Source organism: Melanerpes formicivorus, unplaced genomic scaffold (assembly GCF_026170545.1).
Source record: "Melanerpes formicivorus ecotype bairdi unplaced genomic scaffold, bMelFor1.0.p_v2 SCAF_24, whole genome shotgun sequence".
Lineage (NCBI taxonomy): Eukaryota > Metazoa > Chordata > Aves > Piciformes > Picidae > Melanerpes > Melanerpes formicivorus.
This window is the reverse complement of record NW_027142376.1, coordinates 10619683-10635360: the sequence shown is the minus strand read 5'-3', so window position 1 is coordinate 10635360 and position 15678 is coordinate 10619683. Positions and strand designations below refer to the sequence as shown.

Below are 15678 nucleotides of genomic sequence, written 5' to 3'. Positions count from 1 at the left end.
CAACTAGAAGATGTGAGATTACTTGTCACAGCCCCAGGTCTGGGAGAGTGAAACCTGCCACATCACTTGCACACAGCTATAATGAATCCCTTACCTCAAACAAACAATGCTAGGTATTATTTGCATTTTGCTTGAAATGGCCAGGATCTCCTCGTGCATACTTCTTTGTACAGATGCATTGCCAGGGCAATTGCAGTCACCACGGATGAGATCACAGATCCCTCTTTTAATATTTTGACAATTTTATGGGTCAACTTCATTCAACCAACCACTCACCTACCCCAATATCCTTTGTTCCCTTTTCAGATTCCTACAACCTTCTCAGGGTACATGCAGGCTCCCTTTTAACTTTGTAGCCTTTAACAGGGTTTTAGTTACCTTTTGTGGTAGAGAGAAGACAGTGGTCACCTGTAAAAGCAATCAACATAAACTTGGGAGTCTTCAGACTACACTGAAAGTTACTGCTTTAGTAGCACAACACCAGTGGAGAGTTGGGACCAGCCACTGATGCATTCATCACAATCTACACCTCCTGGGGCATGCCCATTGCTGAAAGCAAGCTACTTTCAATTCTGAATTTGATTACTAGACAGCACACTAAGAACAAGATTTGGAAAGTGGCAATCTCTTCTAGCAGAAAGCATTACTGCAGTTATCAGTTAGACCTGGAGCAGGCTGGGAAGACAAGAGGAGCAGAGGACATTACATGAGAGAGTAGTAAGGCTTTTCTACTATCAATGCTATGCATTTAGAGATACACAGGTTTAGAAACAAACAAACAAACAAGGCAAACAAAACAAACAAAGAAATCCTTAAGCACATTCCTGGCAACTCTCATGACCAAATTCCTTCTTTTCAGTACATTAGCTTTTTTTTCCCCTTAAAGCTTCAGTTCTAATAATCAGGGTATTCTGTTACACTTGCAATTTTCTCTTAAAGAAAGGTGGCGAGCAGAGCATAAGAAACAGCTTGACAAGAAGATCCCTCCACAAGCTAAAAAGCAGAAGTCATTCATAAATCATTCATCAGTGCTAAGTCATACTCATCATTGGGATCCTAATTCATTATTTGAACTGCAAAGTCTAGCAGAACTGCTGAATTTTCTTTCCTGAACATAACTCATCTTTCTCTGTGTGCTATGGGAGCCCTGGAAGTGTTCTTGGCATTTTAGGATAAAATGTCCCTTCAGGCTCTAACACTCTCCTCTTCCCTTCTAATATCAAAGCCTCAATTAGACCATGATTAAAGAGGCTATACTTACAGGTATCAGCAAAAGGTAGAGGTTGTCAGTTTTATCACAGGTCAGGAATTTGGTCTTCTGTGTACTCCATACAGTTTGATGCGGAAAGAGAGTTTACTAGCAGGCAAGTCAGCCTTGCTAAACAGGATTCAGTCTTGATTATCAATTAAGCAGCCATAAAACCATCTACACAGAATTCTTGAGGGGAAGAGAGCTCACATCCATTCACAGAAATATCTTACACACAATTAAAACAGATCCAAAAGACAATGTGCCTCACACGACACTTTGAACTCTTCTTTGAGGTAACGAAAGAAGATCCTGCATACTGCAATATATGGACTAAGCAACAGAATTCTGCAGCTTATTTACTTTGTGAACTTGTTTCTTACAATTTGGAGCGCTGATCAGTGTCTAGAAAAAATATGACACAAAATTATTAACTATTGCTGGTGCTTGGGAGTGCTGGATCACAGATCTCGGTATCACTGCATTCGGTATGGCTACACACACAAGCAGCTACAGTTACACAAGTCTAATGAAAGTAAAGGCATAGGAGACAGGCACTGCAGTTGTTACCCCGTTTTCACTGAGGCTCGATGCCAGTTATTCTCCTTTGCTTTTGACCAGTCTCCCTCTGCCTTTCTCACACTTCAGCTTCTGCACAGGTTCAAACAGATACCTATTTTTCAACTGCCAAAGAAGCATAGAATCAACAAGGTTGGAAAAGACCTCAGAGATCATCAAGTCCAACCTATTACCTAATCCCTAACATTTCATGACAACTAAACCATGGCACCAAGTGCCATGGCCAAACCTTTTCTGAACACCTCCAGGGACAGTGACTCTACCATCTCGCTGGGCAGCACATTCCAATGGACAATTTCTCTTTCTGTGAAGAACTTTCTCCTCACCTCAAGCCTAAACTTCCCCTGGAACAGCCAGCTGGAGACTGTGTCCTCTTGTTCTGGTGCTGGTTGCCTGGGAGAAGAAACCAGCTCCCTCCTGGCTACAACCACCCTTTGGGTAGTTGTAGACAGCAATAAAGTCTCCCCTGAGCCTCCTCTTCTCCAGGCTAAACAACCCCAGCTCCCTCAGCCTCTCCTCATAGAGCTTGTGCTCGAGACCTCTCACCAGCCTTGCTGCTCTTCTCTGGATGCATTCAAGTGTCTCAATGTCCTTCTTAAATTGAGGAGCAAACACTGCTTTCTCCTGCATAGTTCATCATTGGTTTCCTTGCAAAGATGATGCTGTCTCATAGTGTTTAATGGGCAACATTCAGTTTTGGATCAGTAACAAGTTGAAAGCCTGGTGTGGTGGGTTGAAATTACTCCCCAAAATAAGACTGCCAGACCAACTCAGATGGGAAGCAAATTAAGCTATATTTACAAGCACACTAAAATCTATAAATGTGGAATGCAATGAATATGTGCAAAATATGCAATATTAACATGTATTCACAATTTATAAACAACACAAGAACCCCCATGGACAAAACCAGGGGACTACTAATAGCTTCTCCCTTCCTGCTCCCTTCCCCCACCCTGTACAAGGTGAAAGAGAGAGAGAAGAGCGGAGAGTAGCTTGCTAGTGCTTAGCCACAAGAAGAATGCAGCCAACGTCAGCGACAGCCAAGCAAAAGTACCAGCTGGTATCTGCTAGAGAGAAAGAAACCAAAAAGAGAAAGAATTGATTTATACAACTAATTTTATGTTAGATATCAGACTAATGGGATTATTTAGACCTTATTCACTATTTTCCCCTTTTACATCCAATGGTAATTTATTTACATTCTACCACTTTTCTACTCAATCTGTGAAACATTTTCCCAGGCACCAGCCTAAAACTGCCACACCTGGTAATGCACACTCTCCTAATTTAGAAATGGAGCTTTACAGCACTGAAATACTCCAAGAGGCTCCACTGCTTGCCCTTTTGTGGCTTACTCTGTTGGGTTCTCATCAGCAACTCTTAACTGATGTACTATGAGCCGTGCTATCAAATATTCTCAATGGAGCTAGTCGGCAGCAATGCCTAGTTTCTAAATGCTGGTAAGCTACTGATTATTTAGTTTGTGATTACTTTCAGAGTAAAGATCTTACACTTTGGAAAGCCTGCATAAATAGTGGGCACTGATAGAGATAAATAATATACTGTAATAAGGATTCTTATGATGGTAATATATGATGCACAGCCATTTTCCAGATGCTGCAGAACTAATTGTGCTGGCAACTGAAGCAGCCAAATCCAAAACAGATCCATAAGGGCAATTATCGTTGAACCAATCTCATCAGTGAGAAATGTTTCAGCCCTACAAACCCTTGTCCACAATAGCACAGGCTTCGTAAAGTTAATGAACGGCAGTCTGCCCCTAATATGGTTGTAAAGTCAAAATAACTCCCATACAGGTGACTCAAATTAATCTGAGTCAGAAATGGTGTAAAGAAGAGCCAGGACTAAGAACATTTTGGAATAGAATAGAATTAACCAGGTTGGAAAAGACCTTTGCGACCATCAAGTCCAACCTATCATCTAACACCATCTAATCAACTAAGCCATGGCACCAAGCGCCCCATCCAATCACTTCCTAAACACCTCCAGGGATGGTGACTCCACCACCTCCCTGGGCAGCCCATTCCAATGGCCAATCACTCTTTCTATGAAGAACTTCTTCCTAACATCCAGCCTAAACCTCTCCTGGTTCAGCTTCAGACTGTGTCCTCCATCAGAGCAAAAAGTAATCTAACACAGCGGTGTGACACCGCTGCAAAGCAGCCTCTGTGTGTGAGAAGAGATGGCTGACATAGACTCCACCCTGACCCAAGAAAACAATGTAGTGGCACAACTGTGTTACTGGAGGTCCATCAGCACGCAAACACCCCTTATTCTCCCCAAGCATTACAGCAAAGCTGTCCCCCACCTTCCTCATTGGTTTGTTTGCAGGGCAAAGTATTTCTTCCCATGAAGAAGAACTGTATCCTCCTCAGGTTTTGAGGAATTAGATGAGGAGGTTGCACTTGGTGCCATGGTCTAGTAGTCATGAGGTCTTGGGTGACAGGTTGGACTTGATGATCTTTGAGGTCTTTTCCAACCTTGTTTATTCTTTTCCAACCTTGTTGATTCTATGATTCTATGTGCTTTAAGACCAGAAAGGATGACTAGAGGATCTAGTTTCACTCTCTTTAAACCAAAGACTAACAACTTCACCCGGGTACACAACCCGCACAAAAACACCAAGAGGCTGACTTCCAGCACCTTGCTTCCTAGACATCATTGAGTTAGATTTTCAAGTCTTTTTCATCCTCCCTCATAAATCAGCTCTCAATTATTTTAATAGCAAGCTAAGCTGTATCACATAAAGAAAAATAATGACCTTTAAAATAGGAAGTTTACTTCTACAGACAATAATTGCTACTGTAGCACAGATGAACTGTTAAGCAGGCCCACGACATGGGCCTCAAATCCTTGGATTAAAAACAAAATAAAAGGTCAAACACAATTAAGTACCTACTGGAGAAATAACCCACTCAGGTCTATTTGCCAAGTCCTGTGCACAAGTTAACCACATACATCATTATGTTCTGAATCCCATTACAATCATATGGCACAAACCTGATTGCAATTACAGTGCCTTAGGCAGAAGTCATTTGAAGTAGAGAATCACTACCCTGGACAAGTTTTATAAATTATTCTCATTGATTATCATTTCCAATTAGAGGAAATAAAAGCAATAAATGGCCACTTTGATGTTGGAAGCGGCTTTTCACCTACACTCTTACCCTAACAGATGAGGGTTAAATTTACTGTGACAGCACCTAACCACAATTGGTCTGGCCTGTGATTTGATGGCAGCAGTGTCAAATCAGTAGCAGGCTGAGTTGGTAAAAGCTTTATATGTAGTGCTTATGTCAGAAGTATGCTTATTAGTATCCTAGGGAGCTGGAAAACACAGGCATTTTCCAGCTACCTACTTTACCTTTTGGCAGCTACAAAAAAATTAATCATAGCCATACTATTAACTACAGAGGGATTTTACACAAGAACACACATTTTTCTCTTTCATGTTATTTTCTTCTAGTTAATGGGTCTCAACTTTATTAATTTCAGCTGCAAAAAAAATGTTAGCATCCCAAATAACCACCCCTAACCACAAATAAGCAGATCACAGGTAACATCCTCTTCCCCAAACAAAGAAAACATTGTATTTCTCCAACGTAATACTGCCTCTTTCAGTTAGCACAGCTGTGTGAAATTAAACACAAAAAGTTCGAGTGACTGATGTTTTTGCTAATCCTCTGCAACATATTTTGCAAAGGTGTCAAAAAGAAATATAGTTCAGTCACTGAATGCTGAATGGAAATCATTTACTTTACAATCTAAACTTCTCTATTTACATAAAAATAACCTTGCTACAGCAGAAATGTTAGGCTAACACGCAAAATTAATGGAGTCCAAGTGCATATTACTCTAAATGGCTTATTTTATAGCCACAGCATTAAATTGGAACAGGTTGCCCAGGGAGGTGGTAGAGGCCCCATCCCTGGAGGTTTTTAAGGCCAGGCTGGATGTGGCTCTGAGCAACCTAAGCTAGTGTGAGGAGTTCCTGCCCATGGCAGGGGGGCTGGAACTACATAATCCTTGAGGTCCCTCCCAACCCTAACAATTCTATGATTCTATGATCTAAATATAAGACATATACTGACACTTGCAGTATATTTTAACATACAAACAGTATTTTAAAAAAATGCAAGAGGTAAGCTTCAGAAAAAGACTTTTCTAAAACTACCATCCTCTCTAAAACCTGTATTTGCACAGAAGTCTTATCTTACTATTTAATGTTACTTACCACAGAATCGTTAGGGTTGGAAGGGACCTCAAAGATCATCCAGTTCCAACCCCCCCTGCCATGGGCAGGGACACCTCACACTAGCTCAGGCTGCTCAGATGGGGCTTCCACCATCTCCCTGGGCAACATGTTCCAGTGTCTCACCACCCTCATGGTGAAGAACTTTCTCCTAATACCCAAACTGAATCTACCCCTTCCTAGCTTTGCTCCATTCCCCCTAGTCCTAGCACTAGTCACTGTTTGTTGCACATGCCTCAGCAGTCTATCCATGAAGGAAATTAATCACTACAGCTTTTAGTTACAGGACCTGACTTTCTAATACCAACTGCAATGCTCCTGGTTCCATCTTCAGCATTACCTAGCACAGGGAGGGCTTCCATTAGACTGTGCTATTAGCCAGGAGTCCTCTGAAGAGCTCTGCTTCCTCCGGGAAGAGCCATAAACACAAGCTGCAATAAGTGCCAGCTGGGGAGAGAAATCCATTGCTGTATCTCTTTAACAGGAGAAGTTGCTCCTCCACACAGCTGGAAAGCTGCTCTCAGGCTCCCCTTTGGAGGCAGCCAGGAGAGAGCAGTTCATGTTCATCAGGAATTACTTGTTTGCTTTCAAATTCCTCTAGCCTGAAGCAATATTTTAACTAACAGAATACACTTTTGAAAGATGCTGTGCCATATAGCTGGGATAGACTGCAGGCTGCTGTTCTGGGAGCAAGGTTTCCCCTCCACTTCTCTGAGGCTGAGGGAAACTGGTATTTGTGCTAGCAGCTGCCATAAGCCTGAGAAACATGGCATTTTCACCGAGGAGTTGTCAGGTCTCTCGGGGCCAGGGCTCCAGGAGGGCTAAACACTCTGTTGGCAGCAATGACGCTGTGCTCTGGGAAACCAGCTGCCTTTCCAGACCTAACTGATGTTTTCAAACATCTAGGCTTTTTGCTGAGGACCTAAGAGGTAAGTGCCATTTACTGCTGGGACTTCAGAGTGCAAGAATATCAGGTTTTTCTGCAAGAAATAACTTCAAGCAGCAACTTCCTCTTCAGCCTGCCACTAGTCCAGATGCAGTTGCAAGAACTCACCTTTGACTTAGTGAAATCAGATCAGATCTGAAATGTTTTAAATGAAATATTTTTGAAAGATCCTTTGACCAGCTCTCTTCCCCCACTGACCCAGCAACTCTACCTCAAATTCACCGTGTCTGATGAAGCTGTCCCCTCAGAATTCCACACAGAAGGATTAGAAGAAACAGAGAGGACAAGGAAGCAGTAAGAAAAAAAGTTAATCTCGGCTTTTTCTTGTCCAATGCCTGACTCTCATATTAACGAAGAACAATAGAATAATAACAAAACAAACCAAAAATAGATCCTCTGTACACAGAGGGTACTTCTTAGCCTTTAAATAGGACTGAGTCATTCCCAACAACCTGTAACCCTGTGGAGCACACAGTTCATGACAGTACTAACGGAAGACTTGATGTGCAAACCAAGCCACGATAATGAGCAATGGTAGATCTGCACTCCAGAACAAGAGGACACAGTCTCAAGCTGTGCAAGGGGAAATTTAGGCTCAAGGTGAGGAGAAAGTTCTCCCCAGAAAGAGTGATTTGCCATTGGAATGTGCTGCCCAGGGAGGTGGTGGATTCACTGTCCCTGGAGGTATTCAAAAAAGGGACTGGACGTGGCAATTGGTGCCATGGTTTAGTAGTCATGAGGTCTTGGGTGACAGGTTGGACTTGATGATCTCTGAAGTCTTTTCCAACCTTAATGATTCTATGATCAGGTCCTTTCACCATAGTACAATTCATCTACTGAAACTGTAGGCATGAGTAAGGATGGCAGTATGTGAGGGTAGATGAGAGGGACAAAGTTAATGATTAAATGCCCTTGGACTTAACTTGTGACCTCATTCCTTCATAAACAGCAAAGAGTGAGGGAACTGGTGTGTGGATTAAACAACCTGGCACGGTTAGCTGAGCATGTGAGATAAAGAAATCGCATACTGTACACATTCTTGGGCTGCCACGATGGGCAGGCTGCAGCAGCAACACGGAAGATTCAGGTAACAGCTGGACCCCAGAACAACCTAGCTGCATACCTGGGGAGATGATTACACTTCTTCCACAGGTAACAAGGCAGCAGCTGCTGACTAAGGAGAGCCAAGAGGCATCAACAAACACCCTTCGTGTCTGCTCCAGAGCAGTAAGAAACGAAAGGGCAAGAACCTACATGAAAAAGAAGTCACTTTACAGACTGTTCTGTGCAGCACACAGCTCTCCAGGCTAAACTGAGACCAACCCAGAAGGGCTGGTTAACTCCACAGTCTTTCCTGTTGCCTTCACAAATCGAACTCAGAAGCCTGATTCCAGGCTCCTCTGTTTTGTCAGCAAAATATTTAAGCTCTAGAAACTGTGTTCAAGAGGTGTCTTTGTACATCTAAGAGTATAAAGTCACCAGAGTGAAGCAGAAGGGCATCTTTGTTTTCCTGCTCTGTCTGCACTGCTTCTTTATTTACAAAGGGACCCTAGTCCATTTGAATTGCAGGTACAACCATGAACAAAGCACCTTGTCCTGTGATGAATTTCCTTTCTTAAGGACCAAGCATGAAGCAACACTGGAAGTCCTCCAGCCCTGTCCTTTTTCATACTCTGGTAATCAGACAAAGGTACTTTCTGATATGCAACTATGTGGGAGAGAGTGTCACCTTCACAAATTTGCCACATTTTCTCTTTAGAAACACTAATGAAAGTGTAACAGAGTTTGTTATAGATATTAAGGCATAACCAGACATGATGAATTTTTGGAAGGAAATGAGTACAACTGTGGTGATCTGTACTGGAAAAAACCCAATTGCTACTGGAGATCTACCCAGCCCGAATCCTGCAACCAAAAGGCTGCACCAGCAGCTGCATATAGGAAAGACAGGGGGAACAGCCCTTCTGACATCACTAATAGCAGAGAAGTTCAAACCAAAGAGGCATTTACCTTCTCCACCAGTCTTTTTCCTTTTTAATCCCTACCTTTGCAGGTGGGTACCTTTGTTACCTACATAAACAGGTGAGCTACACATTAGAGCCTAGCTTTCTAAGCATTAGCATGCTCTGGCACCATCCAGCTGCAGAGCTCTTCTTCACTCAGACTTCCTCCTTCAGTTGAATCAAGCTTAACCCTAACCTGCACATAAAGCTCTCTTCCTCTGGAGTCCTATTAAACTCTTGTCCTCAGAGATAGCCAAGGAGTTCCATCTGCACGTGCATGGCAAAGCATTTCATTTTGCTTTTGACTTTGCCACTTTAAAGTTTCACTGATTTCTCCTTGTTCTTCCCTGGCAGCAGCAGAGCATTTCTTGTTCTATAAAGCCTATACCGTCATTGTCTGTAACCTTTTATCATCTCACTTCTGATTCATCTGATTCATTTCCTCTCCAAGGAAAACAGTCCCAATCTCCTCAGTCTTGTACTGTATGAAAGTTTTCCCTTGTCTGTTTAAAACCTGATTTAGGTAAACAGTTAAAAACTTGCTCTGTTATCTTAGCTTAAACCCGTAAATTGCCTGTACATATTAAATTTTTATTAGCTAGGTTTAACTGAATTATGTGTATCCACACAGGATTTTTCACCAAATTCCTAAAGTCAGTATGAAATCATATAATTTGATAAAGTAGAGCAAATGAAAATGTAGTTAAAACCATAGCTACTTTCTGATCCACGAGGACTTCCAGGAAGAATTCAGACAGTGCTGGGGGAAAGGGTATGTTTCAGCAGACCCCTCAGAGATAGTAATCTCCATTATCCTGATATTCATGAACCTCCCATGCATAGCCAGGAGTAATTCTTCTGAAACATTTTCCACCAGCAACACAGGGATTTGTTACAGAATTAACTTAACACGTTTTACCTTGATAGCACCTCCGTTTACAGGAGATAGCTTATTGCCTGGGAAAGTCAAATGGATGTTAAACCACAGATTCTTAATTTGGCTGCAAGTGAGACATCCTATTGTACCCAGAACACAACAGAGACATCATGAAATCTGCTATAAAAATCAATTTAAATATATATATATAAAATACATGCATTCATAGTATCATAGTATCATTCAGGGTTGGAAGGGACCACAAGGATCATCTAGTTCCAACCCCCCTGCCATGGGCAGGGACACCCCACACTACATCAGGCTGGACAGAGCCTCATCCAGCCTGGGCTTAAACACCTCCAGGGACGGGGCCTCGACCACCTCCCTGGACAACCCATTCCAGGGTTTCACTATTCTCATGGTGAAGAACCTCCTCCTCACATCCAGCCTGAATCTCCCCACCTCCAGCTTCATTCCATTCCCCCTAGTCCTATCACTACCTGAGATCCTGAGAAGTCCTTCCCCAGCCTTCCTGTAGGCCCCCTTCAGATACTGGAAGGCCACAATTAGGTCACCTCGGAGCCTTCTCTTCTGCAGACTGAACAGCCCCAACTCCTTCAGTCTGTCCTCATAGGAGAGGTGCTCCAGCCCTCTGATCATCCTTGTGGCCCTTCTCTGGACATGCTCCAGCACCTCCACATCCCTCTTGTAATAGGGGCTCCAGAACTGGACACAGTACTCCAGGTGGGGTCTCACCAGGGCATTGTTGAAGTTTAAACAAAGGAGATTTGCCTGTCCATTCCAAGGCTCAGATACATTCAAAAATCCAATGGAAGCTGGCTTCTGCACCCAAAGGCACATACACATTTGCTTGTGGAATAAAAGTTATAAATTATGGCTACTAAATGCATGGTATTTCTTAATGATAGCATTCATTGTTATACTCATAATAACACATTGGACAGAGGGGGGGGGAAAAAAAAAGAATTAATTGAAAAGCTGCCAATGGATATTAATAAAAAGTACTTTCCAATAGAAAGCAACATCCTTATCTAGCCGTCTACAAAGTGCTTGAGTATTTCACATGGAATTTAGAGGCCCTGCTTTGCAATAGAAACTTATGGAAAGTTACAGAGAAGAAAATAATTCTGAAAATCAAATATACAGGTCACTGAATTGAAAGAAAGTAATTTCCCATGTTAGCATTAAGATCTACTACACAGGCATACAAATTTGCATGCAAATCAAGACTTCACTTACTGTGTGTTTTGCCTTACTTTATTTTAAAATGAAAAGGACTGAACACCTCCTGCCTTCCATTTCACCTATTAAGTTGTTGCTGCCAACGGGGCCCTCACAAAGGTGTTTCCATTGAGGCTAATCACAGAGAAGAGGTGTGCACGTAAACACAAGCAAGCTAATGCTTAGGTTAGAGAGAGCAGCCACCGAGGCGCCTGTCAAGTTCACCTCTATTCACACGGTAATTGTTGTACTCCCTGGAACGCTGACTAGACCCATCATGATCTCTAGTTATCCCCCACGGAATGATTTTCAAAATTGGTAAATAATACAGCTAATATAAAAGGAGAGCATGTCTGATAATGCAGCCTCACAGACCTCACTTGCACCACACGCACGCACACGGTGAAAGCAGCTGAGAAAGAAACATCCAGTCCTGGCCACTGCTGTAGCTGCAGTCCTGGCAGAGATGCCCCTTCAGATTTCTTTGTGTCCACTCCATGTGTTTGTCCACTTGGCAGTTCCCTGTAACTTTCATTCCTCTTTTCCCACAGGGAAATATGTCAGCAGCTTTCTGCCCCAGGCTGCTCCCTGCCAGCAGGACATGCTAGCTGGATGGGCAAAGCTGCTGTGAGAAAGGCTGATACAGAGCCACATTTAGCTTCAAAATGCCTTCCTGCCAGCTTACTTCCCCTGCCAAAATCCACTATCTACAGCTTTCAAATGCCTCCCCTTCATAATCACACCTCCTACTATTCTGAAGACTATTTTGTGGGAACGCTGAATATATTTGTTGGCTCACTGGCCCCTAGCATGCTGACTGCTCATTCAGTAACATTCACACAAGACTGGAAAAGACTTGTCATCATCTTACTATTGGGCACTCTGTTACTAGCTTACTACTGTTTTCCTCTGCAGCACAGGTCCAAATTGGATGTCAGACACAAGAAAGTGCCAGTAAAAGCTCCGGTTCAGAGTCAGGAACCGGTCACTGGACACAGGCCAAAAGCAGACACACATTGGCACATGACCATTAACACAAGGTTTGCCATGAGTAAGCTCTCTCCCATTCATCTTTTTGTCAATATTTGAAAGGTGCTAACATCCTACAGTGATGGCATTAGTCAAAAACTTGGGCATGCATTAGGGCAAACAGATTCTTTTGCTTATGTAGCCAGGTCTTCTCAGGAGGAGATTCCGGCAGAGATCACGCAGCCTACACTATAATTGTTTCCTGACTGTCTAAATATCAGACAAGGAAAGAAGGGATTAAAGTCTTCCTGCTCAACAGCACATCTGCCTCCCAGACCCATTCTTCTCACGGTCTGCTTCTGGACTGACTTGACTCCCCTGGACTCAAGTACACCTGAGACTTTCCTGCCAGGAGCCCGAATTGTCAGCGAAAGTAACCACCAAAGTCCCCAGAAGCTACACAGGTAGGGTAAAGTGAGCCGACCCAATATGCATACTTTCAGTTGACATGTGGCAATTTTAAAGGGGTTGGCATGCTGCAGCAATTATGAAAAGGCTGACTGACAGTTGGAAGTTATAGCCTAACACAAAAGAGAGAAAATGAAAGCAAAACATGACTGAACTGCTCCTGTGCCACCTGCCCTAGGTGACCATGTTCTCACAGAGGGGTTGGACTCGATGATCTCTGGAGGTCCCTTCCAACCCCTAACATCCTGTTCCCTTGTATGCTCACACTTGTTGACAAATATTCGTAGGCATGAAAATTTGACCCTTTCTTAAGAATGCCATCACCAGCTGCTGATAAAAAGGGATCCTGACCATTACAGATGTGTTACTGATGTTCTTGCAAAAGCAAGTCGACAAACCACTCTTTTCTTATAAATCTGTTGTGGAAGCTGAGGCTCTAGTGCCAACAGAAACATCTGACATTGTTGTGCATCCCTTCTACATAGGAAAATGAAAAGGAGACCACCTGGAATTTGAGCTATTGCATTGTAATTTTTTTAAATGTCACTACTGAAGGAAAATGCAAGTAGTCTGCTGATGCTTTCAACTTTAAAATGTATTTTCTTTGTAAGAGGCTTCAAAGCTATTGTTCAGTTATTACATCAGCACCTTGTAGGAACTACCTTATACCAAAACCTGATTTGGGTTAGGTAACATATCATAGTATCATTCAGGGTTGGAAGGGACCACAAGGATCATCTAGTTCCAACCCCCCTGCCATGGGCAGGGACACCCCACACTACATCAGCCTGGCCAGAGCCTCATCCAGCCTGGGCTTAAACACCCCCAGGGGTGGGGCCTCGACCACCTCCCTGGACAACACATTCCAGGTCTTCACCACTCTCATGGTGAAGAACCTCCTCCTCACATCTAGCCTGAATCTCCCCACCTCCAGCTTCATTCCATTCCCCCTAGTCCTATCACTACCTGAGATCCTAAGCAGTCCCTCCCCAGCCTTCCTGTAGGCGCCCTTCAGATACCGGAAGGCCACAATTAGGTCACCTCGGAGCCTTGTCTTCTGCAGACTGAACTCCTTCAGTCTGCCCTCATAGGAGAGGTGCTCCAGCCCTCTGATCATCCTTGTGGCCCTTCTCTGGACACGTTCCAGCACCTCCACATCCCTCTTGTAATAGGGGCTCCAGAACTGGACATAGTACTCCAGGTGGGGTCTCACCAGGGCTGAGTAGAGGGGGAGGATACTTTTACTGACTTCTAAGGCTGGTTTTGATATAGTAGGAAATACAATTTTACAGTTTTCAAACATCATGCTGAATGCTCCATGAACATATAAATACACAGGTTTCAATGCTTATAGATAGCATAAGGGTGAGTTTCAAGAGGATGGGGCCACACTCTTTTCAGTGGTGCCCAGCAACCAGTTCACTTCCATCTGAACATGAGGGAAATCTTCCCTTTGAGGGTGCCGCAGCACTGGAACAGGGTGTCTGGAGAAGCTGTGTAGTTTCCTTCTCTGACAACCTTCCAAACCCTCCTGGACACAGTCTTGAGCAACCAGGTGAATCTGCTTTAGCAGGGGGGGTGGACTAGATGATCTCCAAAGGTCCCTTCCAACCCCTTCCCTTCTCTGATTCTGTGATTGCTGCTTTATGCATTTTCTGTTGTTTTGGCCCTTAAATATAAGTTCTGTTATTCTTACCTAAATGTTGTACATATGCTTTCCCCCCATTATTTTATGTACCACTGTAATACAGCAGGTCTTGGCTGGAAGCAGATCTTAGTATTTTCTACCTTTACCCTGCACAATATACATACAACTTTGTGCACAAAGTAGCTTGGAGCACAGTGCATTTCTGTATTTATCATTTGGTACCTCACCTTTTAAATTCTCTGCAGTGATCTCCACATCTCCTTTCAGAGGTCCTGAACCTGAGTTCTGAAGTCCTGTTCTCCTCCTCACAGTCTTCTGGGTAGCTGTGACGGTCTCTGCTGCAGCATCAGAAGGGAACTCATGATGTACAACAAAGCAAGGACCACATTGCATGCTAAGACTATTGATACTACAGAACTGTGTGTCAACAGGTGTAACTGCTCTGCCCTACCTCTGACAGATCCACCTACAGTTTTCCTTTGTGTAGCTGAGAAACAAGTCACCTGTATCAGCAAATAAGAGAGCAACACCTTAGCCACTTGTTAAGTGCTGTATCACTGTGTCTTCCTGCCCCTAGTTCTTAATAATACAGTACATAATACATAAGTGCCTGTTATCCATGGTTATCTCATTCTAATGGCTGTGGTTTCTTCCAGTTATCATCAAGCTGTAAATGTATGTCTATGAGGTGTCATGAAATGATCATAGCTAACATGCACAGAGATTTGTGAAATGCAGACTGGCCCTGCAGTCAGGTGTCTTTATGTGGGGCTCTGCAGGCAGCATGGGTGCTATGGGCAGTTCTGAGCCACAGCCTGTGGCACAGTATGATCCAACAGATAGCCTGTTGTGAGGAAATCTTGCTTTAAAGCAATAGCAGTTAAGAACAGTTGTGACTGCATTACTGGACCTTAGTAACTGGTCTGTATGCAAAAGGATATGACTATGAAACAATAACTAAAGAGGGAAAAGTGCCGAGTCTTATTAGCAGGCAGAACAACATGCACAGCAGAAACCAGGCCAGATAGAGAAGTCAGAGCTTTGTCCCTGCCCTGAGCAACATTTCCCAACACTGTGTCCTTCCAGCTCTGATGTAGATCTGGCTCATTATGTCATGACAGTCCTGTGGTACGGCTCTTCCTGGAAAGATTCCCTGAGTCATATTGACCATGATTGTCTCTGACTCTGTAACCTCCACATGGCTTCTCTCCTAACTGATTCACCATTTATTTATCATCTGTACAGGATGTCTCCTCTTGGTAAGTTCAAGAAGTGGCACTTTTGGTTCCCATTTCAAAGTCTAACAAGGCTATGTGTTGCATAAGACCACAACAGCAGGTGACAGTAAACTTCCACCACATAAGCCACCTCTCTTCTGTGGGAGGCAGATAAAGTCAGGTTTGGCCTGAATGTCTGACCCT

General features: G+C 43.4%; 1 protein-coding gene across 9 annotated transcripts in view; it reads right to left on the bottom strand.

The window, feature by feature from the left end:
• Positions 1–15678, bottom strand: part of RBMS3 (RNA binding motif single stranded interacting protein 3) — a 929122-nt gene that overhangs the window by 821011 nt on the left and 92433 nt on the right. Inside the window, exon 2 of one of the 9 annotated variants that reach the window (XM_068152898.1) lies at positions 14485–14595. The exons of the other annotated variants lie outside the window; for them this stretch is intronic. The gene's annotated coding sequence lies outside the window, so the exon portion shown is untranslated. The remainder of the gene's footprint in view (positions 1–14484; positions 14596–15678) is intronic. 9 annotated transcript variants of the gene reach the window in all.